The sequence below is a fragment of the Abramis brama genome (genome assembly GCF_963993115.1).
Source record: "Abramis brama genome assembly, chromosome: 1".
Classification (NCBI taxonomy): Eukaryota; Metazoa; Chordata; class Actinopteri; order Cypriniformes; family Leuciscidae; genus Abramis; species Abramis brama.
The window spans coordinates 27,562,319-27,585,421 of record NC_139963.1 but is presented as its reverse complement, the minus strand read 5'-3'; the positions used below and the strand labels follow the sequence as shown (position 1 = coordinate 27,585,421).

The 23,103-nt window shown below is 38.3% G+C and overlaps 1 protein-coding gene across 12 annotated transcripts in view; it reads left to right on the top strand.

Annotated features, from left to right (window-relative positions):
• The window catches only part of rbfox1 (RNA binding fox-1 homolog 1), a 245,770-nt gene that overhangs the window by 166,472 nt on the left and 56,195 nt on the right, over positions 1 to 23,103 (top strand). Inside the window, exon 1 of one of the 12 annotated variants that reach the window (XM_084126007.1) lies at positions 7,241 to 7,544. The exons of 10 other annotated variants lie outside the window; for them this stretch is intronic. The gene's annotated coding sequence lies outside the window, so the exon portion shown is untranslated. Of the gene's footprint in view, positions 1 to 7,240; positions 7,545 to 23,103 lie in introns of those variants that run through there. One more of the 12 variants, XM_084126011.1, reaches the window with a different exon arrangement.

Below are 23,103 nucleotides of genomic sequence, written 5' to 3'. Positions count from 1 at the left end.
TTAATTAATTAATTTAGAAATATCATGCATTTTTACATAATATAACAAATTCATAAATATTACATTTTAGGGGAGCACCTGATTTTCTTTTTTTACTACGTGGTCTAACCATGCGTTTTCATATAAAGGTCAAATTAGGGGTCCTCTCTATCATATAATTTATTTATTTATATATATTTATTTAATATAATTTTTCTGAGATATAATAATAAATGACTATGGCAACCTAAGACTTAACCATCCACCCCCTCACCCCAATTTTTCTTTTTTTTAATTCATACATGAAAAACTTTCTTCATAGAAGAAGGGGTGTATTCAAGTCATTGTATGTATGAATTGCATTTATTTATGTATTTTTAAATCAATAAAATAGATATAATAGGTTACAAGGGGAAAAAACAGTCATGTCATTGACCCAGGCACAATTACTTTTATAAATATTCATCGGCAGACATTTTTATTTATATAAAATTCAACAAAATGTATATTAATATTTAAATCAGCTTGTGTGTTGGTTGTAAATCAAACCCATGATGTGTCCCGATTATTCTGCACAGAAGAACTTTCAATGCCCCCGGCCTGATGTAGCGCTCCCCAGGGTCGTCTCTTTGATACTTCTTAATTGTAGACATCACGTCTTTGCTGTTGAACACCACGCACCAGGCTACTATATGCTGCAGAAACATTTACATGTTTCCTGGCACATACAGAGTGTCTTACAGCAACAAATCTCAACTCCTTTCATTGGAAGCCCGACTCCACAGTCGTCTGATAGAAGTGGGTTAACCAGATCCCTTCGGCCATATTGCAGTTGCTTGGAAGAAGAAAGCCCCAGAGTGTCTCACATAATCTGTTTTTCCCTGGCTCTCTCTCTCTTCTCTCAATCATATATCTCCTGCATCCTTTCCTTAATTAATGCATCACAGAAATACATGAATAAGCAACTTGGTAATACGTATCCCTCTGCACAGCGCAGATCTTGTTTCTTTGTGGTTTCTTTTTAAAACATGGTTGTTCAGAGGAGTGCAACTGATCTTGGCTGTTAGATGGTCTGGGCTATTATGGAGATGTGTGAATGGCCAGCAGGCATGTCTTACTGGGATTTCAGAGTGTGTAATTCTGCTGTAGTCTCAGAACTTGCTAAGCAATCACTTGAATGAAATTGATAAATTCAATTTATTTATATTTTAATTTATACTTTATTTATTTATTTTGGAGCATATGTGAGTTAGTGAGCATGTAGGACAGCTGAAATTCATTAAGTTTGAAAAACATAACGCCGTTGATGCTGTGCTGCAGCTGTAGCAAATGACCATGTGACGTATTGAATCTGTAGTGCTCCCACTGGCACACAGGTTTGAGTCTTGCTGATCAGTTTCTCTTCGCTCTCAAACCAATATTTATCTACTATCTACACTAATTGCATTTTTCCGCTTTGGATGAACTTGTAACTTGCACATACCTATGGTGGTTGCCAAGGTATTGCTATGCCATTGCTAAGGTGTTTGGAGGGATTTTAGTTTGTTGCTATGTGATTTTCAGAGTGTTTGTAAGGTGTTATGGTTGGTTACTCATTGGCTCAAGTCAAAAGAGTCTACCCTTAGTGTTTTTTTAAGAATATTTTTTATTAGTTGTAGTTTGTGCTAAGGCAAGCAGCACAATAATGACATGATCCTGTCATCATATGCATATATATATATATATATATGGCCATATGGTGAATCTAACCATACACAAGAGGCTTTCCATGAATTTTCTTGCCAATGATTTTTCCGGGGTAGGTCGCCAGGTCTTTCCCAAACACTCCCCATTACACTGCTTGGAACTATACTGGAGGAAACCGGAGCACCCGGAGGAAAACCCATGCAGACACAGGGAGAATATGCAATGTTCCATGGAGCCATTCCTGGCTCAGCTGGGACTCGAAATGGAGACCTCCTTGCTGTGAGGCGATAGATAGATAGATAGATAGATAGATAGATAGATAGATAGATAGATAGATAGATAGATAGATAGATAGATAGATAGATAGATAGATAGAATTTTGTCATTCTTTTTTTAAGCTACCTTTTCAACAGCTGTTAATCATGTTATACTGTATGTTGTTAAATGTTGATCAGATCTATGCGAAAAAAGTTTAAGATGAAACAAATGAAAAATGTCTCTGTTGATAATTCATGGATAAAATAATGAAAAGATTTCAAGGGCATCGCAGAATCGGCAAAAAAGTAACTATATACTCAGTATTTGTTGAACTTTCATTTTGTTGCTAGGTTTGTTGGGATCAGCAGCGGAGCAGTTGGGTCAAGTGAATCTGGAGTCTCGGGGACTTGGCGAGTTTATTAATGTCTCTAGGCACAACCTCCTGACCCTGTCAAATCAAATCTTCTGTGTGCTGATCCACATCCTCAGAAAGAACGGCCTCAGATGATAGATTTTGAGTGAACTGCAACCCCTTCAAAATGACATGTACCAAAGTGCTCTCATTGCTCAAAAGCCAGTTAACCCCCATCGCCTTTTTGACACAAAAGCAAGAGACCTGGAGTGCCATTGTGTTTTTGGCCACTTTCAACTATATAAAAGCCATTTGTTTATAAAACACATTAGCCCACTTTCTCAGATCGTGTCCGGGGGCAAAACAGCCCATGTCTTTGATTGTTGTGAATGGGGTCCCTCAGAATTCGGTTCTCTGTGTGGCTTTGAAGACTGTGGTTTTTGCTTTGTATTCGTCCATGCAGAGTTTTTTTTTTTTTTTTATTCAGTGTGTGATGAACCCTACTCAACTGTGTGTTAACTGAAATGGGAAGTGACAGATTCACTAAGGGATAATCTTCCTGCCAAAGAAACCGATATTACCCCTTGCTTGCACATTACTGTATGGCCCAGCAGGTAGAACTGCGAGACCCCCAACAATACACCAGTTTTTATTGATTTTTTTCCCAAAATAATTTGACCAAAATGGGCTCCGGTGTTATTAAGAAGTGCAGGTCGGTTGGGTATATGTTCTTTTTCTGGTGTTGTGCTGTGGGCAATGCCTTGCAAATATTCATAATTTAATGCTTTAAAAGAAAAGTCTCATGTTCACCAAGGTTGCATTTATTTGATTAAAAATACAGTAAAATCAGCAATATTGTGAAATATTATTACAATTTAAAATAGCTGTTTTCTATGTGAATATATTGTAAAATGTAATTTATTCCTTTGATGCCAAAGCTGAATTTCTCCAGTGTCACATGATCCTTCAGAAATCCTAGTAAAATACGCTGATGTTGAAAACAGTTGTGCATAACATTTTTGTGAAATTGTGTTACATCTTTTTTTTTCAGGATTCTTTGATGAACAGAAAGTTAAAAAAAACAGCATTTCTATGAAAAATAAATATTTTGTTACATTACTGTCGCTTTACTGGCTTACGGGTTATACTGTGGTAGGACTAGATTGAGGATCTTGTGTGATGCTTTGCGAGGTGTGAGGAGTCAGGGGTGGGCGTAATGGAGAGGGGGAGGGGCCAGGCCATTAAATAAAGTGTTCATTGCTGGCTTTAATTAAATGGTGACTGTGATCTGAGTGGAGCGGGAGATTGGATTGTATGACATATCTCTAGCCTCCACTGAGAGCTCACATCAGCTGTGTCAAAGATATCGGGAATGGAGCATAAAGTCAATTACAGCTCCAACAGTGAACAGATAGAAGAGAGGAAAAACACTCCCAAATGCTGTCATTTGAGAGCGTTTCAGACACTCTTATGACTAACTACAACAAAGGGGGTTGGGGAGCAACGCAGGTGGACACGGAGCTGCTTGGACATCGTCGGGTTGTTGGTGACCCAAGGCCGTCTGAAGGAGCCACCCAGGAAACACTTGAGATTTGGAGCTGATATTAATCCTGGAAGGCAGGTATTGTTTGTGTAGCTTGAAAGGTACTTCAGGTGCTCGAGGTCACAACTTCATACTCAAATTATTTCAACGAGGACTTGAGGAGCCCTTCGGCACTGCGGACGCTGCTCCCAGGGCCCTCTCGAGTCGGATCTCGACGAGGCAGCGGGGAATTCACAATATGCTCGTATAATCAGCACAATTAAAACGGCTACGCTTTGGCATGAAATAATGCGGAGGAAATCCTGTTTGTGTATGTCTGCCATTTTGTGGGTACAGTCTGTTCAGACCAGTGGTCTGTTGAATTTTGCTTCAGCGAGAATTATGTTAGATGTCGATTTCCTCTGGGAAAGTGCTTAAAATGTATGAGCCGAGCTCTGGCCATTGTTTATTTTGTTTGTCACTGAATTGCTTGATATGGTTGTCACAAATATGAATGTCACGGAAGCAGATAAACAGCTTTTCAGGATCAGATCGAAAATTGTGATTAAACTTCAAAAAATAAACCATTTTTTATTTCATTTTTTAGATGTTTTTCAGCACAGATGAAAAATTGCAGGTCATACATCTAAGTTTTGACAATATAATTGATTTTCTATTGATGTAGTACCCAGCTGCTCTTATCCTTAATTCTATCACAGAATTTAATGACAGAAAATAAAAGCAATAAGATCTCCGTAAGCCCAGTGAGATGAAAAAGAGTCGACGAGCGGACAAGAGAACCATCGCCTAGAGCCGTCCATGTGAAACAACACTTATGGGATGGTCTTTTCCCCATTCTTAATCTACAAAGTAGAAATATTTCATGAATATTGATGGGATCTGGACAGCATTGTCCCCCCCCCCAAAGTAACTAATTCCCAACCCCTTCTGGTGTTGTTTGTTATCGAGCTATGCAGTGTACATAAACGCACATTTAACCTGCGATTAATCTCAGGCACTCCAGTGCTGAGCGCTTGTAATGTGATAGAAAGTTCTGGATGAGCTTCAAGCCAGGTTTGGATAAAGGCCTCCGCGTGTGCCGCGGCTGAATGAGACAATCATTTTCAATGGGCTCCCATTGCTCGCTTTTACTCTCAGAGCCCCCTCCTTCCCCACATGGAGCGGCAAGGATTCAATGGAATGAATGTTTGTTGATTTCCCTCTGAAATCAAGAAGTAGATTAGTTTGAATTGGTGGGGAATGAGGTGAGGCGGCTAGGTGGCTCACTATCGCCCGATCCCATTTCCCATTTCCTGTGTGTGCGCACTGGAGGTGTGAGAGAGAGGGCAATGGTAATTACCGTCTGTTTCTCTGGCGCAGTTATGCCACTGATACACATCCACGCTCCCATTATCCCGCAGATCAGCCAAGCAGTTTGTGTTTGCGTTCGGAAAGTATCAGATTCCAGATCTGGCCCAAGATGTTACAGAAAATGAGAGAGAGAGAGATGTCACATCTCAACCTCCCGTTCATACTTTGCATGAGCTTCTAGTCCATCTTGTTAGTGTTCCCTTCCATTTTTTTTTAAACGTTGAATAATGAATTTGATAACAAAGGGAAATGTGGCAGCCTTCGCCGGCCTGACTGAAGTGCTTAATTAGCTGATTACGACGAGCCAGGATTGGCCTCTCACCGCTCACATTCGGTCTGCGATTTCACATGACTGTCCTCTTGCCATATCCAACTGACTGTTCATAGCCCCCCTGCGGTGGCTGCTTTTTGTGCCAAAATGTGAAATTACTGTGGCACATTCAGCCATTGAAATGAGCAGCCCCGGTCTGGATTGAACCAATCTGCACACAAGACAATAAAGCTATCAGTTCTACGAGTGTGGTAGGATTACTCTTAGCACACCTCGAAATGACATAAAAAGTAAAATAAGGTTAGGTCAGAATGGACAGTTGGTTGACTAGCTTTTAGATGGTTTGCCCAGTAAAGTCTGAACTGATGTTAAAGATCGAATCCCGCATCAAATAATGTATTATTGTTATTATTACTATATAAACAATTGTATTGTACATAATTATATGCACAATTGAACACTGAACTGATGAATTTGTCTTTAATTATTGAATTAAAACAATTATTTTTATATTTATATTTTTGATTGATCTAATACTTCCATGTATATTGATAATTTTATTGCCATGTAATTTAATGCAGTATTTCATAGCAGCAACATTCAGTAATTGTGAACAATTGTCTACTTCATGACCCACTCATTTATTTTTTATTTTTTTCAATTGTTAAATCATCGCTCTTACGGCAATTCACTTACATTCACGTCATTGTATTTGACTTTTTTTCCCATTTTTTTTTTTTCAATGGGGTCCAATTTTGACAAAAAAAAACCCTCCAACATTCATCAAAATATCTTTAGCATATTTTAAACACATACTTAAAATAATTAGAACCTTTTTAGAGTAACATTCGTGAAGCCAGTGTCTTAACGACCATCGTTTTTTGTCATGATGAAAAATAAAAAAACAGCAGATTTAAAATAAAAGATTTTCAGATTGTTCAACACAACGCAGCCCTGGCGAAGACCGCACAGTTGCGCACAGGAGCGAAATAAGCCTTTCCTCTGCATCAGCTTTTTCACTCAGACTGTAACACAAAACTACATTTAAAGCATCAGATTTTGTGGGGCCGATGTGCAGCCTCAATAATTGATGAGCTTGGCTGAGTGTGGAGGTTTGGAGACTCGCTTCGCTTTACTGCAACGGCAGAGAAAAATAGAGAGGTGAAAGTGTTAGATATTCTCTCACATGGTGTAGGTTGTTATGCTGTACCACCCACACTTTAGAGCAAGTGAGCTGTGAAATGTATTCATTGTAACATGGAAAATGGAGGCAAGGAATTGCCTGTAATGTCTGACAGCAAGGGCAGCCAGCCAACAGCCAACATCACCTGCATTATTTCCTTCCCCTCTCTCTTTTTTTTTAAAATATATTATTATTATTATTATTATTGTTGTTGTAGGTTTGGGAAATAGCCAGCAATTTCATTATGATGTGATTTGGGAAGAAATTGTGCACCAATGAGTGACCCCTCCGCAGAGAATCATACGGGAAGTCAGCTCAAATGAAGTTAATAGTGCATTAACTGATGGCAGCATTGCTGAGCCCCTAAGCAGTGTTCCTCATCCAGCGCCTTCCCCTCTCTTTACTCCTCTTCCCCCCTTTTTAGCTCCTCATTTGTCTTTTATTCTCTCCTCTCTTCCCTCTTGTGAAACCGCAAGGCAGCTACTGTATTTGTACCTCCAAGGCGAGGCAGCACGGTAAAAAAAAAAGTGGATTGGCTGCGATGTATAGGAATGAGGCACTCGAACCAATGGAGTGTGCCGTTGGCCCCTCCCATCTGCATATCTCCGCTCCTCCGCAGCTTGCAAGAAAGCAGCCTGATGAATAACACAGAGGGGACTTGTCTCTGGGATTATTAATTTCCCATCTCTCTCTTTCTCTCTCTCTCTTCCCTCCCTGTCTCTCTCTCATTTCCCTTCCCTCGTTCTGTTTCTGTGTGCTTCCCCCTTGCGCGTGGCTTTTTTGTTTCTTGCCTTGCTGTTTGAAATGATCTTTTTCCATTCAGTGTGAGAGTGCATGAGTGTTGCTTCATGGAGCTGTGCGGCCACTGTTAACACTGCCTGGTAGCTATTCTTCCACACAAGAGCTCTCGCGTCACGAGGGGGTGAGTTGGTATCTATTAAAATCAATATAGTGTCGTGAGTCCCGGGGCTAAGGCAGTGGGGTGGGTGTAGCCTACGGCAGGTTTTATAATGAAATTTTCAATCTGAGAATGCCTGCATCTAAGTCTGACCTACAAAGGAAAGGGAATTTCTCGCCGAGGACTCCAGTTGACGGATACGCGTATCTGTGTGTGTGTGTGTGTGTGTGTGTTAATGTCAGAGAACGCCTGGGTCTCATAGTGCGATCAGTCAGCTAACAGAGCAGCGAGTTGCTTTTGTTGCTAAACACCAGGCATGCTTTTATCACAGCTAATGGGGATGAGTGTGAGAGACCTTGATTTTGCTGGGGGAATGGCAATGGGATGGAAATGCGAGCTAATGATGGGTAATTGAAATAGCGGGGAATTATAGTTTGTTTTGTTGATATTCTCTCCCTCGCACACGCTCGCTCTCCCTCTCCGAACCTTTGTTGGAATATTGATGACTCTCTCAGGCTGCAAAAATGATAATGATTATAATGACATCTGCATCGGAAAGTACTTACGAGAGCAATTACAACTAACAATTGAACTTAACGCACTTTATGTGACACTCTTGGGCCGTGACTTGACTCTCACATGAAGGGGCGCTATAGTGAATGGTGTTCAGTACAGATCTGTTTGATTGAGAGTGTGGATTCATGTATTTGTACTGCAGAAGAAGGTTGAAACGCAACTTCTGACGCATCATTTGGTGCCGACCACATGGCTGTGTTTTGATTGGTTGTTAGTGTGGTACATAATTTGTGGGAGGAGTTAAGAATGCAGCTGCTTGTTGTGAAACAACAGCTTTTATTTACATTTTCGGGCCCTATTTGTACTTATTAACTTAAAATTTAACTAAGATCTTTTAATATTTGAATTTGATTAAATGTGTGGAATCACACATGTAATATAAACAGGTCAAATATTATTCAATTCTGACCACATGGCGTTGTTTTGATTGGCTGTTTGTTTGTATATAGCCTCATTTGTGGGAGGGGTTTGGGGTGTAGTTGCTAGTTTTTATTTACATTTTGTGGCTTACTTTACATTTTTAGTTTCACCATGAAAAAAAAAAAAGTTAAAATAAGAAATCATACTGTATGTCCCAAAAATGTAAATAAAAACCATTGTCCAGTCATTCAACAAATCAAAACACATTGTTGTGTAGACATTGATTGATATTTTGGAAGTTATATTTTCACCAATGTATACTGTACAAATGCTTCCACTCATTTATTAAAATTAAAAATTAAATGTGAATTTGATTAAATGTGTGGCATTGTATATGTGTGCAATATAAGCAGGTAAAAATGTCAACAAATATAATTCAATGCTGATGACATGGTTGATTGGCTGTTTGGGTGTAATATAATTTGTTGGAGGGGTGTAATATAATTCTCTAGTAGTTGATGTTTTTAAAAATATTTTATTTACATATTGTGCTACAGTTTTGTCACTCAATATAACTAAAATGTTTGTAAAATGTAAGTTGTAAAAAGCATACATGTCCTATGTAAAATGTAAATAAAAACGATTGTCCACTCCACACATTTAGCTAATCATGTGTAGACACTGAATGATATTTTGGAAGTTACATTTGTACCAACTTATACTGTACAAATACTTCATTTGATTGCAATTTAATTAATTTACTGTGAGGAATCACATATTTGTACAAAGCAGGTAAAATGTAACTTCCAGTGTATCATTCAAAGTTAACCATAGGTTTTAATTGGCTGTTCAAGTGGAACATCATTTGAGGGAGGAGTCATTTATTACAAATTTGTACAAATATTCAGTAGGTTTTATTTACATTTGGCAAGCATTTTTAATTGAAATATCATTCAATGCCCTTGTGACTTTTTAAAAAACTTTTTAAGCAATTTTCCCCCAAACTTTTTAATTGCTTTATTCTGTTGAAAACGAGAGCTCATTTTCAGATTAAAATTAAGTAAAAAAATTTGTGTGTGGTTTAATCTCCCATACTGTAGTATACATTGTCTACCCCCCTATCGTCGTAAAGAAAACATGATCCTCTACATAAGCTGACATATCTTTTTATTCCCTCATTACATTGTTTTCAGTAGCTTTGTTCGGGTTGAAAATGATTTTGGAAGAAATTACAATGGCAAGAAAAATGCTAAAAGAGCGAAGAAGGAGAGAGAGAGAGAGAGAGAGAGAGAGAGAGAGAGAGAGAGAGAGAGAGAGAGAGAGAGAATACCCCACATTCTGTTTATGTAATTTAGTGAGTCATAACGTGGGAGCATGAGGCATTATGCAAGTTCTGGTTGTGCTTTGAAAAATTGGTTATCTCCACAGCACCTACAAGGCCCACAGATGGATGCGCCTCAGTTGTGGTGCGCCAGGGCGTCTCAAAGCAGGGAGCCCTTCTGGAGGAGGACAGGCCTCTTTTTCTCGAGCCGTCAGAGCTTTGGATTGGTAAATCCTGTGGGCTTGACCGAATAGAGGAAGTGCAAAGCTACATGAGGGTGAATAATCATAGTGTGCAGGAGAGGGGATTTCGCAGGGCACTGCATATGCCCTGTGCCTACAATTCACCCCGCCGCTCATTAGATGCTGAATACATAATGCAGATTTCTGCCAGTCCTCTCATTTCAAATGCACCTCCTCTTGACAGGAATTAGAAAAGAGAATATATAATAAAATTGGTGTGTGTGTGTGTGTGTGTGTGTCTGTTCCTGGTAAACCCTATGTCATGGGGACAAAATGTCCCCACAAAGATGGCAATATCTGAAATCCTTGTCCTTGTGGGCATTTGTTGGTCCCCATAAGGAAAACAGCTTATAAATCATACTAAGTGATGTTTTTTAAAAATGTAAAAATGCAGCGTGTGTGTGTATGTGTTTTTCTTTCACCATTTTTCCATATGATTTTTGATAACACTTTACAGTAAGGTCCCATTGTTAACATTGAGCATTAACAATGAGCATTAGATTTTTTACAGTGTTTATTCATCTTTGTTATCTTTTTTTTGTTAGTTCATGTTTGCTCAGGTCTATTAAATAATATTTGTGAACAGATGCAACTTTCACTTTTAATAATGTAATAAGAAATGTTGAAATTTGCATCAACTAACAATGACTAATACTTCTAAAGCATTTATTAATCATATCATATTAGTAACTAATAACAGTTTTTTTTTTTTTAAATGGGCTTCACGTTGAAAACGCAATATTATATTACACATAATGTCACAATATTATTCTCAAATAAATATGTTTAATATAATCTGACACTATGTATTCATGAATTCCCTTAAAAATAAAACAAGCGCCCATTTTCCGAATTTGATTATTCCCCATGACTTAACAAAGATTCAGACTGTAAAATATCCCTGGGCCGCAGTGATTATATGTTTCATTGTTTGGAAAATGCATGGCCCTTGAGTGTGAGAATGAAGTATAGTGTTAGATCGCTCCCTCTTTTATTTCCCTTGGAAGCTGGCGAAGGGTTGCTGCGTACTCTGTTATCGTCAGTGGGAGTTAAGTGCTGTGTGTTGAGTACAATCGGAACGTGTTTATTGCGGTGATTATGTAACTGGTTATAGTCTTAGCCTGTCCTGTGCTGCCGGGGCCTCGCGGCGCACATTACGCTAGTTGCTAGTGTTGCTGTTTCGCTTGCGGCAGGGCAAAAGGGTGGGGGGTGTTGGGGAAACCTCACACCGGGCAGACTCCGTTTGCTATCAGTTGTGGAGTGGAAATAGAAACGGAGCATTCTGCCACTCGCTGGTGTGTCATACTCGTATTGAAATGATAATGGAGAACATGCCGATGTAACGGGGGCTCCGCTCTCATCCCCACAGGGAGTTGAAGGAGAATACCACGGTCGATAGTTCTGCACCACAAAACAAAACAAAAAAAACGGTCTCTGCTCTCCTGGTGATATGTAGAAATGCTGCCTCCTTATTACAGCATTGTTAACAAAACACCACATCCTAGGCAAAGGAGCCATTAAAGAAAACAGTGCCTGTTATTAAGTCAATGACTGAGTGAAGCACACTGGGGGTGATAAAATGATCATATTAATACATTGAACTCCTGCTTTCGCTAAATGGGGCAAGTATATTGCTTTGTAAACATTTCCACATCAATAGTACGGTGCCACAACAAAAGATAAACCCCAGGTTGAACAAGGAGATAAAGCGACTGTTTCACAAGATTAAATAGAAAGTGATGCCAGCTTGGCAGCCAAGGCCGTGTGTTGCATGGATTATTTATAATGGGTGGGAAAAAAAATGCAAATCATACAATTACAGGCCGTAAAGCCAAGTATTAAAATAAGAGAGCAGAATTAAGGCCTTTAGCTGATGTGATGAAAATAAATTTATATGTAACATTAGCATTTTGGCAACAACAAAAAAAAGTCAGACCCAGAAGACTATACTGTAAAAATAATATCATTTTTTATTTATAACTTTTGTTTGTGTTCGGCATGAGCTTTTTAAAGGGTATCTGTGTTTTTTAATCTGCGTACTTAAAGCACAGTAGCTCCACGTCTGCTTTGAATATTGTTTTTTAATCTACACAGACAGCTTTTGTATGACATGGAGGAAATTACCTCATAAAGAGTCATGAAATTTCTCCTACATGGAATTGTTGTGTTGTTTGTAGATCTCTGTGTTGTAAAGAAGGCCTCCATAATCCATTTACTTCAATTTGTAAACAAACAAATGACACCGTGTACCAGCGCAGATGTTATGAACCCTGTATTTATGCAACAGAAATCTTCTAATACCCTGTATATCTAATCTTATTCAAATTAGGAAGCATGTCTGTGCCTTGGTTTTGTAGTGGAAAATCATAAAATGGAAAGAAGCATTCGACAAATGCATTATTTTTGCATAAGTAGTGCATAAAAAGTGCATTAAATTGTTTACTATTAAGTAGAAATTTAATATCAAATGTACATTGACATATTCTACATACACAATAATGGATTTTTTATTTTTTTATTTATATGTTAGATGTACATGGAACAATATTTGTGTTTTGTCCTTGCTAGGTTTGCTTTGCACGTATTGTGCTTGAGTTTATTCAAAAGGATAGAAGTCTGTGGCTAATCCTCTGGTTTGTACACTCTGTTGGCTTTGATACAGGAAAAAATGAAGATGCCGTGTGGGTGTGCAAGATTAGGCTTATCTTCAATTGCATTGTATATAGGGATATCCACGGTGACATTGACAGAATAGGACGCTTCTTCCTTTAAAACAAGCCAAAGGAATTTGCAGGTTGAAACCGTGGAGGCGATCAGGAGTGGCGGAGGCGCTCATGCTGCAGTTTGTTTGTGGTGGCGTGCGTATGCATGATAGCCCCAGCTCAGGACAACAGCGGGATGAATGAAACGCTCGGATTGTTCACACTCATTGTCCCGCTGCGGTTGCTCTTTGTCCTGAAGATACCTTTGCTTAGCTCTCCACATCATGTTCTTACCACCCCGCCGCAGCGACTCTGTCCTTCAGGATGTTTGAGACGCCAGAGCATCTAATAGCCCTTGCCAAGATACAAAGACAACCACTTTTGAGATGGGGATGCACACGCCACAACAAATCAAACTCATTTTGTTGTGTAAATTACACTTTTCCGTCTCTTGTGTTGACATATGGTGAACGTGATTTCACCAAGTACATCAGGTTCCTGGATCGACATCTTTGTTGATTCTGGATCAACATTCCAAACAACCAATTAGATTTGAAGGACAAGTTTGCAGTTTATGTCAAGTTTTGGCTTACAACCAGGGTTAGGTGCTCCTACATCAGTGTTATTCACCTGTCAATTCCCTGTGCCATTTCCCTCTGATTTTAGCGATAATGTATGGGTAGGGTTAGGTTAAGGGGTAGGACTACATTCCCGGACAGGAATGTTGTTCCAGGATCAACAAAATAATGTTGATCCAGTAACATGTCTTATTTGGCAAAATCACTGTGATTCTATTTTCTGTCGCTGAGAACATTTTTTAGGGATGCACCGGTGATGTATCCGTACTAGGGCTGGGACAATAAATTGATGCATTGTGAATCGAGAAATGATTCTGGATCGATTCCAATTTTTTCCGAATGCATTACGATTCTCTCTTGAATCGATTCTGAGCTTTTTTTTAACAGCAGATGGCACTAAAAAATAAAGCACAAACTAATAATGACAAACAGTAAATTACGTAAGCCTTAAACTAAAATTAAAAGGAAAATATAAAAATAAAAGATAATTCAGAATAATAATAAATACTGTAATAGTATATAAATAATACTAAAATAACTCACAACATGAAAATACTAAATATTGCCACATCCTTTTTTTTCTTCTTTTTTTTTTAATAGCCAATAGTCTTTAGTTAGGTCACATTCATAAACCATGACTTTATACTTTCAGCATTAGTGCAAAATGAATAGTCAACATTTTCGGTCTGTTTTCCTGGAAGAAAAAGACTGTAAAACTTGCATCTGAAGTCTTTATATATTTTTTATATATATATATATATATATATATATATATATACACACACACAGTATGTTTAAAAGTGTTTTTAGAAATACGCTAGGATATAGATGTCTTCAAAGCTTATATTAATGGACTAAGAGTAAACAAGTAGTAAACAAGTCCATAATGAATATATTTTTCTACAGTCAGTCTCGATAAAAGCGCAGAGGTCGACACAACAGCCCCCGTGTCAATCATTACAGATATCTTTCCTCAGTGGCCGAGCTAACTTCTCACTCTTCCTCCAGCTTGCGTGATTGATGTCGGGCGAGGTTAGAGGAAAAAGAATGCACTGTATTCTTTGACCGGCAGTGGGCCGCTTTCCTCTTTCTAGCTCTCCCTCGCATACCCCCCCTCCTCTCTTTCTTTCAGGAAAGGCCTGCTTCAGGACTACCACAGTTTTTCAGCTCCAGCCCCGAGCACCTCTGCCCCCAGACTTAGCCCAGCTGCTGCGGTCCACAGACACACTAATTGGCCCTGATTTAGTCAGCTGTGCTTTAAGTGCACTCTGCTGTGTGTGCTGCGTGGGGCTGCCATGTCAGTCCACTCTTTTCCCACTGGCTCTTTAGGCCATTACCTAAATTAAGTGCTGCCACTGGAAGTTGGTGAGCACATGCTAACGGTGAGGTATTGATTTGTGGGTTATTTCAAGTGATGATATCTCTTTCTTCAACCCTGAAAGAAAAAAAAAAACATTGCCGGAGAGCTGTTTTTTATCGTGCGCTTGGATGATTTACAAGTTAATTATACATTTAGTGATAATACGGTTTGTTTTCATAAGGTTCACTTGAGGGCTACACTCTATAAGTAAAGGAAATAAGCCTTGAATATTCATGAATAGGCTAGTCAGTTTAATTTCTATAGTGCTTTTCACAATACACAATGCTTCAAAGCAGTTTTTATAATATCTTAATATCTTCATGTCTTATACTGAAGTCCAATTTAAATTTAGCAGTAAAAAGTAGTACAAATGTCATTGTACATTAGTATACTGTATGTATGTGGGTAAAGTTGGATAAAGTCATATATCCAACTTTATATAGAGAGTTGTGATTAACATAATTTAAATTTGTTAACAATAAAAACAATCATACTGTCATGAAACTTTATAGCTGACTAATTTGGAACGCACAAATGTTGTGCACAATTAATTACAATTCAGTTTGATATTTACATGTGCTATGATCGAATTGAACCATAAAATACACTTCTCACAAATATAAACAATATAAACAATCATGCAGTTGAGATGTGCTATATACTGTAGTATATATTGTTTCATGTGAGTATACTATATGAATGCAGGTAAAGTTTATTTACTGTATAGGCCTACTTGTTGATACAACTTTATATAAAGAGCTGTGTGATAATATAATTCACATTTTGTGATAATATAAACTAAAGTTGAGATTTGCTATACACTGTAGTATATATATATATATATATATATATATATATATATATATATATATATATATATATATATATATATATATATATATATATAGGTCTTTTTCTGTGATGCACAAACGTGCTGAACTGAATCCAAGTTGTTTACGACATCACATTTCAGAGATGCCAAGGCCTGAATCAATTTAACTTCACAGCAGGGCACGGATGGAAATATGGACATTTGTGTGGCTACGCCCTGCCAGTCCTCAGAATTAAAGCCATTAATCTATACACAGGTGATTGTTTTAGCACACTATCACAGCAGATTCAGCAGGGAAAAAACGTGTTCGCGTAAAGAAAACCAACAGTGTTAAAACAAACAAAGTTTTCCACTCGCAAATCCTGTTAGGAGAGTCAACGGAAGCACTTCTGCTTAAAATAATTAGCATCTCAAGTTTCTCAAATTGAATGCGTATCAGATGCATGTTTTCTCAAAGTGCACTCTGAAACGCATGTGGTCCGTCAGCCAGTCCAGAGTGGCGAAATGACTTGGGTTTGCCGAGCACATTATTGTGTATTTGACAGTTCTTGACAGTTCAATTTTAGCCTTGTGTTCAGCTGACATTATTCTATCAGGGCCCTCCATAATCTGAGCCTGTAATACGCCGGATGCGGCAAATGCTTATTTCCAAGACCTCTGCGGCAGGGGCTGGCCTGCGCCATCACTCATATCTCAATTACCTAATCTAATGCATCTCAGTGGGCTGCTGCCCGAGCTTCATTTACTGTAAGTGCTAGAAGCTCCTCTGCAATTGTTATGTGTGCCAACACCAACCTGCGCCGTCTAGGGGAGAGTGAGCTCAATCGGAGAGGGGCAGGGAAACACACCAGAAGAGGGGAGGTGGAGAGAAAAGCGAGAAAGACTCAGGGAGATAAAAACAAGTTGGTGGGGGGAAAAAGACAAAGAGAGAACAGCAAGCAGGGCTCTGTTAGAGGGTGTCATGCATCGGCAAGTGGAGAGGAAGAACGCTGTAGAATAGATGGGTATAAGCAGATATGCACAGGCTGTGATGAGAGCAAGAAGCAGAGCTCCTCTCCAATAGTGTTCGCCTCTACGTAGTGAGCTGCCTGCTGCTTACATAGGTAGCTGACTACTAAGGCAGAGTGGTGTTATGGAACTTTATAGCTGGCTAATTTGGAACGCACTATGCCTCAGATGTTGTGCACAATTAATTACAATTGAGTTTAATATTCGCGTGTTGCTGAGCTAAATGTGTGATACTCGAATTGAACCATAAAATACACTTCTCACAAATATTGGGTATTTAAATATAGATTTACTTATAATTACTGAGCTAGTTATAATTCTTATCTGCAAAGAAGATGCCGTCTTAGATTTAGGCTAAAATGAGAGTTTGCGGTCTGTAAGATTTTTTGTATGTTTTTGATAGAAGTCTGTTCTGCCCACCAAGTCTGCATTTATTTGATCAAAAATACAGTAAAAACAGTAATACACTTTTTGGAGTAGATTTTACATTAGGAACTTCTTAAAATTCTATTTCTGTGGATGGGTGGAAATTTTGTTAAAGACATTGAATATCTGGGTTTTAAAATCTTGCTGAAAAAAAAGGTTAAGAATATACTAACTAAATTTAAAAAGAAAGCATTTTAAAAAGAAACATCATGGCATATTATTTAAGATTCTGCACTATTTTTTGTCTACAAATCAAATTGAAATTGATTTGTAGAGTTTATCCAGCTCCAGTGTCATTAATGCGTGTGAAGTAATAATAAGTATAAAGAGATTCTGAAATGCATGTTAATTTTTAAATTCAATTTTTAAAATTTGTATGCGCACTACTGTATAATGTGTATAATTAGAAGCTAGTGTTTTTTGAGATTTTTGGACTCAACTGTATGTACTCAGGCTTGTGAAAACAAACGACCTAAGTGTCTGCTTGGTTTTTCTAGAGTGTGAACAATGGATGAGAACAGCAGGAATCTGGAGATATTTCACCCAAACTAGCCTCTCCAGCAAGACCACAGGCAAAGGAGCCTTTTCCCCTCCCCGATCCTTTCATGACAGCTGGAGAGGGATTCGTCCACAGCCTGATTTACTGTAGTGTGGATGAGATTCACATACTAAGCCGGCTTTTAAATCATTTTTAAAACTGTCAAGTGAAATGCTTTCCAGTAACACTGGTGAGCTCATATATTAGCGTTGCCTTGGAAACGCAGGGAAAGAAATTGTTTGATGTATCCTCAGAGGGTTTAAACGAGGGTAGGATGGCGGCGCGGCAAAAGTTGCTCGCCGCTTGTTTTCACATTCTGTTCCAGTTAATTGTCTTGGATGGCTAGTAATTAATCAATGCGTTTTTGTCAGGTCGCCGCGCACGCTCTAGAGATCTGTCAATAAGTCACGTCAGACTCATCAGATATATCAGTGACACACTAGAATCACCACAACAATTAAAACTGCAATTAGTGCAGGCTATGCGTTCCCACGGCGGCACACTTGCTTGCGTGCACTAAGTGTGTGCGTGTGTGTGTGTGTGCATGCGTGTGCGTGTATGCAGATCATCAGCGATTTTAAGCACAGAGGTGTGCACTGAGAACTCCACCACTAATATGTTTTGTCAGGGAGGCGAGTGTGGGTGAGAGAGTGGCCATGTTTACATCTGTATTCCCCGGTGACAGAGTGCGGTTCCCACTTCCCTGTCTGTCTATTACGCAGTGCAAAGGTTGGCCTGTCAGCTCTGTCTGTCACCCCCACTCTGCATCAGGAAAACGTGCCACGGGCCAAGTCTCTCACACACACACACACACACACACACACACACATGCATACTCGCACATCCCTCCCGTTTGCCCGGTGACCTGTGCTTTTCCTGGAGTGTGTTACAGAGCCTGTGCAGTGCGGGGATCAGCTGACACAAAGCTCCTAAAGCCACGGCTTTCCTGCTCAACCACCGCAAAGCAAATCCGCAGATCTACCTGAGCTCTTATGATGCACAGTTCCTGCTTGTAAAAGCTGTAAGTTCACCCAAAAATGAAAATTCGGTCATCATTTACTCAGCTTTATGACTTTTCAAACCTTATGACTTTAAATCATCTGTGGAATGCAGAAGATGTTCTTAAAGAATGTACTAGTTGTTGTTTTTACAATTAATGGGTTCTGGGGGTTTCAAACTTCATAAAAGTATTATAAAAAGGTCCAAGTCTTTTGAGCCACTCAATAGCTTTGTGTAAGGAAAACATCCACTTTAGATCTCTTTGGTGTTTGTGAGAAGTATTGATGCAGAAATTTGTGAATGAATCCATGATTTGAGTTGAATCTTTTCAATTAATCATGGTTTCATTCACTGGTCTTAATGATTTATTCACGAATCAGACTTGATTTGGTGGCTTGAGTTTAACTTAATGATTGTCAGCGAATAGTGACTTGAATTTTGGTTCATTCCTCACACAAGGCTATTATATGAAATTGAATTCATAAAACTAAAATAGAAGGTAATATAGTGTGTGAGCGAATCGTTTGTTAAGAACCATTGGATTTACACATGGTCTGAACGATTCATTAATGAATCAGTGAATAATTAATTGAATTTTGGTTCGTTCTTCACGCAAGAGGCATTGGTCAATTGTGCCATAATAAAAATAGATTGTACTGTAGTTTAACAACATGGCAATTGTTCAATTGACAAAACATCTTTTCAAAAAATTAAATAAATAAATCAGTAGACAAAATAATGAAATAAAAAAGTGAGTTTTGAAAATGATGTGATGTAGTAAAAACTGTAAGTCTATCCCTCAATATTTCAATATGGTTTTTGCCCCAACTAAAGATGTAATATAGCATGTGAACTACTATGATACATTTATGATAATTAAGCATCTTTTTTGAAGCAGTGCATTCTTCAGAATGTCCTTTTGTATTCAATGAACGAAAGTCATACAGGTTTGGAACATGATGGAGAGTAATTAATGACAAAATGTTCATTTTTAAAGGTGAACTATCATTGGTAACACTTTAATTTGATGATCCACTTTTTACTAACCATAAATCATTTTGCAACTAAATCTCATTAGCATATTAGTAGACTGTCTGCTTAACATCTGCTAACACTTTTTTTTAAAGGTCCCCAACAGACATTCTACTGACTATAAGTACTTTGCAATCCACTGTCTACAGTCTACTAATACTCTAATGAGAGTCAGTTGACATGTAGTTGCAAATTTACTTATAGTTAGTAGAATATCATAAGTGGAACCTCAAAATAAAGCATAACTCTATCCTTTTAACTCTATCCTCTATCCTTTTGCCTCCTTTTTAAGGGAGATGGGAGGGGGTTATGATCCTGGGCTCAACTCAGATAGGAGAAAATATCTGATATGAGGAAACAAAGAGCTACATATATTGACTTGAGAGAGAGAGAGAGAGAGAGAGAGGCAACACTGCTTTTGTGTTTGGTAAAGCAGAAGACCCTTGGGGCTTTGCGGGGAGCCACAGCGATACTGGAAATGGGCCCAGCAGTTTATGACACTTCACAGGAACCGTCGGATGTGTGATAGGAGATGCTGATGTGTGGAAGCCCCCGATAACCCCAGTGTAAACCCTTGGGCTTCCACCAGTCATACCTTTAATTTACAGTGATAACTTTTCACCGCACCTCTCAACCTCACATTCCCACAGTGCTTTGTTAACATTACACAGCCATTGTGGCACATGGGTGAAATGGCGAAAACATATGTGTGCGGCCTGTTTAACCGATGACATATGCGCTCAAAGTTGCACAGGCGTACCAAGCGGACGTGTCGGTGCATGGATGATGCTGAAATACGACCTTTTAACTTTGAGCGGCTGGTGTTTGCAGTGAAAACGGTGATGAAAATAATTTGATGGAACTGTTTTCGTAAAATAATTTGGGCCATTTGATGCCATAACAGATGGGCCATATTCAGAGAAGTTGCATCCTCTGCTAAAATTAATAGCACAACTTTTACAGCAGCTGACACTAATGTTTTTATGCTGGCTTTTGGAGTATTTTATGTCGCTAGTCGAAACTAATAGCTCGGGTTACTACACAGTGTAAACATTTATAATGTCAATTTTAAAACATCTGGCAATAATGGGATGTATCTTGTTAGATGGCGAGGCTTGTCAACACAGTGAATGTAATTATGACAGATGCCAGTTCTCTAAGCTCACTCATGAAGACACATGTGAGCGCACACACGTGATGCCAACCCTCCATTCTACGCTCGCACAGAAAATCACTGGGCTGCCTAACAAGCCATTGAATTAATTGTTTGTAACTAGTGTAAATATTTTCAAACTGTGCAAAGGCATGAAATTGGCCAATATAGGGAAAATGAAACATAATTAATCCACAGCTCCCATAATACAGATAAGGACAGATAAATCTTGCGCATGAAACGACATGCAATTAATTTGCGCTGGTTTAAAGGCTTTTTAACTAAGACAGAATTTGTATATACAGGAATGGATGACTAGTCATCTACTGGTCGACTAGCTTATTCAAATTTTTGTTTTAGTTTGACTATATTTAGCTTTTAAAAAAGATGAATTAAGAGACAGATGTGTATATATTTTTATTGATTTATAAATGGGAGATATATATATATATATATATATATATATATATATATATATATATATATATATGTATGTAGATAGATAGATAGATAGATAGATAGATAGATAGATAGAGATAATATAGAAATAACAATTATGTACACACTGAAACATATATGTTTGGCCTTTTTTAATGTCTTGCATGATAAGTATTGCATTTTTAAGAGGTTTTTTTTTTTTAAGTTAAAAAACTTTTTTAAACACCTTTTAAAAAAACATCTTACACCAGTACGTTCTGATGTTGTGCTCCATCCAGCTGTGAACTTGTGATCACCTCCTAAAATGTATGGGGCCAAGGATTAGATGTTTAAGGTGGGCCTTGTCTCCCCCATGCTCAACATTCCCCGTTGCGATTACCCCTAAGAAATGCGTCTGATCATAAATCATGTCAACCCACACTAGTCTGTGTAGTAGAAAATATGTGTATCTTATACCTTCTATTTGAGCTGTTCATGTCATACTCAATAAAGTCTCATCCTGTTTAGGGCATCACTGACATGCATCCAAATGCACGTGCTTTAATAGTCATGATTAAAGAAACCGATTGGAGATGGAGCTCGTTCGGCCGGTCTTCCAAGGGGGCCGTGAATTCGTTTCTGGCAGATACATCTGTGTGTCCTGGCCTGCTCCTGCAGCTCTCTGTGTGTGTCCATCTGTGTGTGATTAGTTCTGCTCTTAGTGTACCTGTGCGCTCGCTCCAGAAATCATTAGGCCTGGTCATACCTCTCCTAGCTACGCTTCAAAACATCTGTCATTACACAGTCATCAGAGACCCTGCAACATCTGCCAGAGTCTTAGCCTTTGTTTCCTCACACACTCCGTTTCTTGTTCTCCTTGTTACCACTGTTGTTACCACCCCCTTTTTTTTTTCTTTTTTTTTTCACAAAAAAACTGAAATGGGACAGCTCTTTGATCAAAGAGTATTAACGTCCTACCCCTTACTCGCCATTGATCCACAGATAATACGGTTCCTGCTATCTCAAAGAATGTTCCAGCTGGCCTGAAAGCTGAGGATGATTTCAGTCCAGTGGTCTTAAATGAAAGGGAAAAGATGGAAGCTTTTATAATATTTTATAAGTGAAGTCCAAATATGTTAAATCTAGGATTCGTTGTTTATTTTAACTTGGAATTAAACAATTTGAATTGTTATGATAATAATATAATTAATATAATATATAGTGCATTTTTTAAATAGTTTTTAATTTTTTTTATTTTATATATATATATATTTTTTTTTTTTCATATTCATATATTCACTTGATCATTATCACAAAATGTACTGGGTGATCTGGTCTTATATCATCATAAAGTGCTTTATTTTGTAATAATGACTGTACATTATGTCTGTTATTATTCAATAAATATATTAATGGACATGGAATATTGATCTTGAGTTTAAATTATTTGTGAGAAGAAAGAGACAGCAGAGTACTGACATGAAACTAGCACAGCTATGTTGTAAATCAGTTGCCTGCAACAAAATCCATTATACAGTTGAACATATATTTTTATATATTTTAATATATATAAAATTGTATCAAATATTTAACTGCAGAAAGCTGCTTATGACCAATCAGAATGAAGTATTCCAAAAAGCAGTGTAATAAATAAATAAATTCATAAAATATATTAGGCTAACTTCATATGATAGAGTGTAGACATCAAAGCTAACAGTAAATGACATGATTCCAAGGTTAAACATGATGCGTGATTAATGTTCTTACTGCATGTTCCTTTCACCCAGAATGGGAGGAGGGCAGGGAGACAGAGAGAGAAAGAGACAGGGGGAGAAGTAGTAGACCGTGAGGAGGGGGTGGGCTGGATGGAGGAGAGAAAGGCGAGTAAGGCAAGGAAATGAGCTTTCTTCAGCCAGTAAGAGTGTGTGGCTGCCTGACAGCCTGGTTCAGTGCCACCTTGCCACTTTGTTTCAGCTCTGTAAATAATGGCTGTAATTAAAATCACCTGTACCTGACAAGCATCAGAGTGTCTGCAGGAG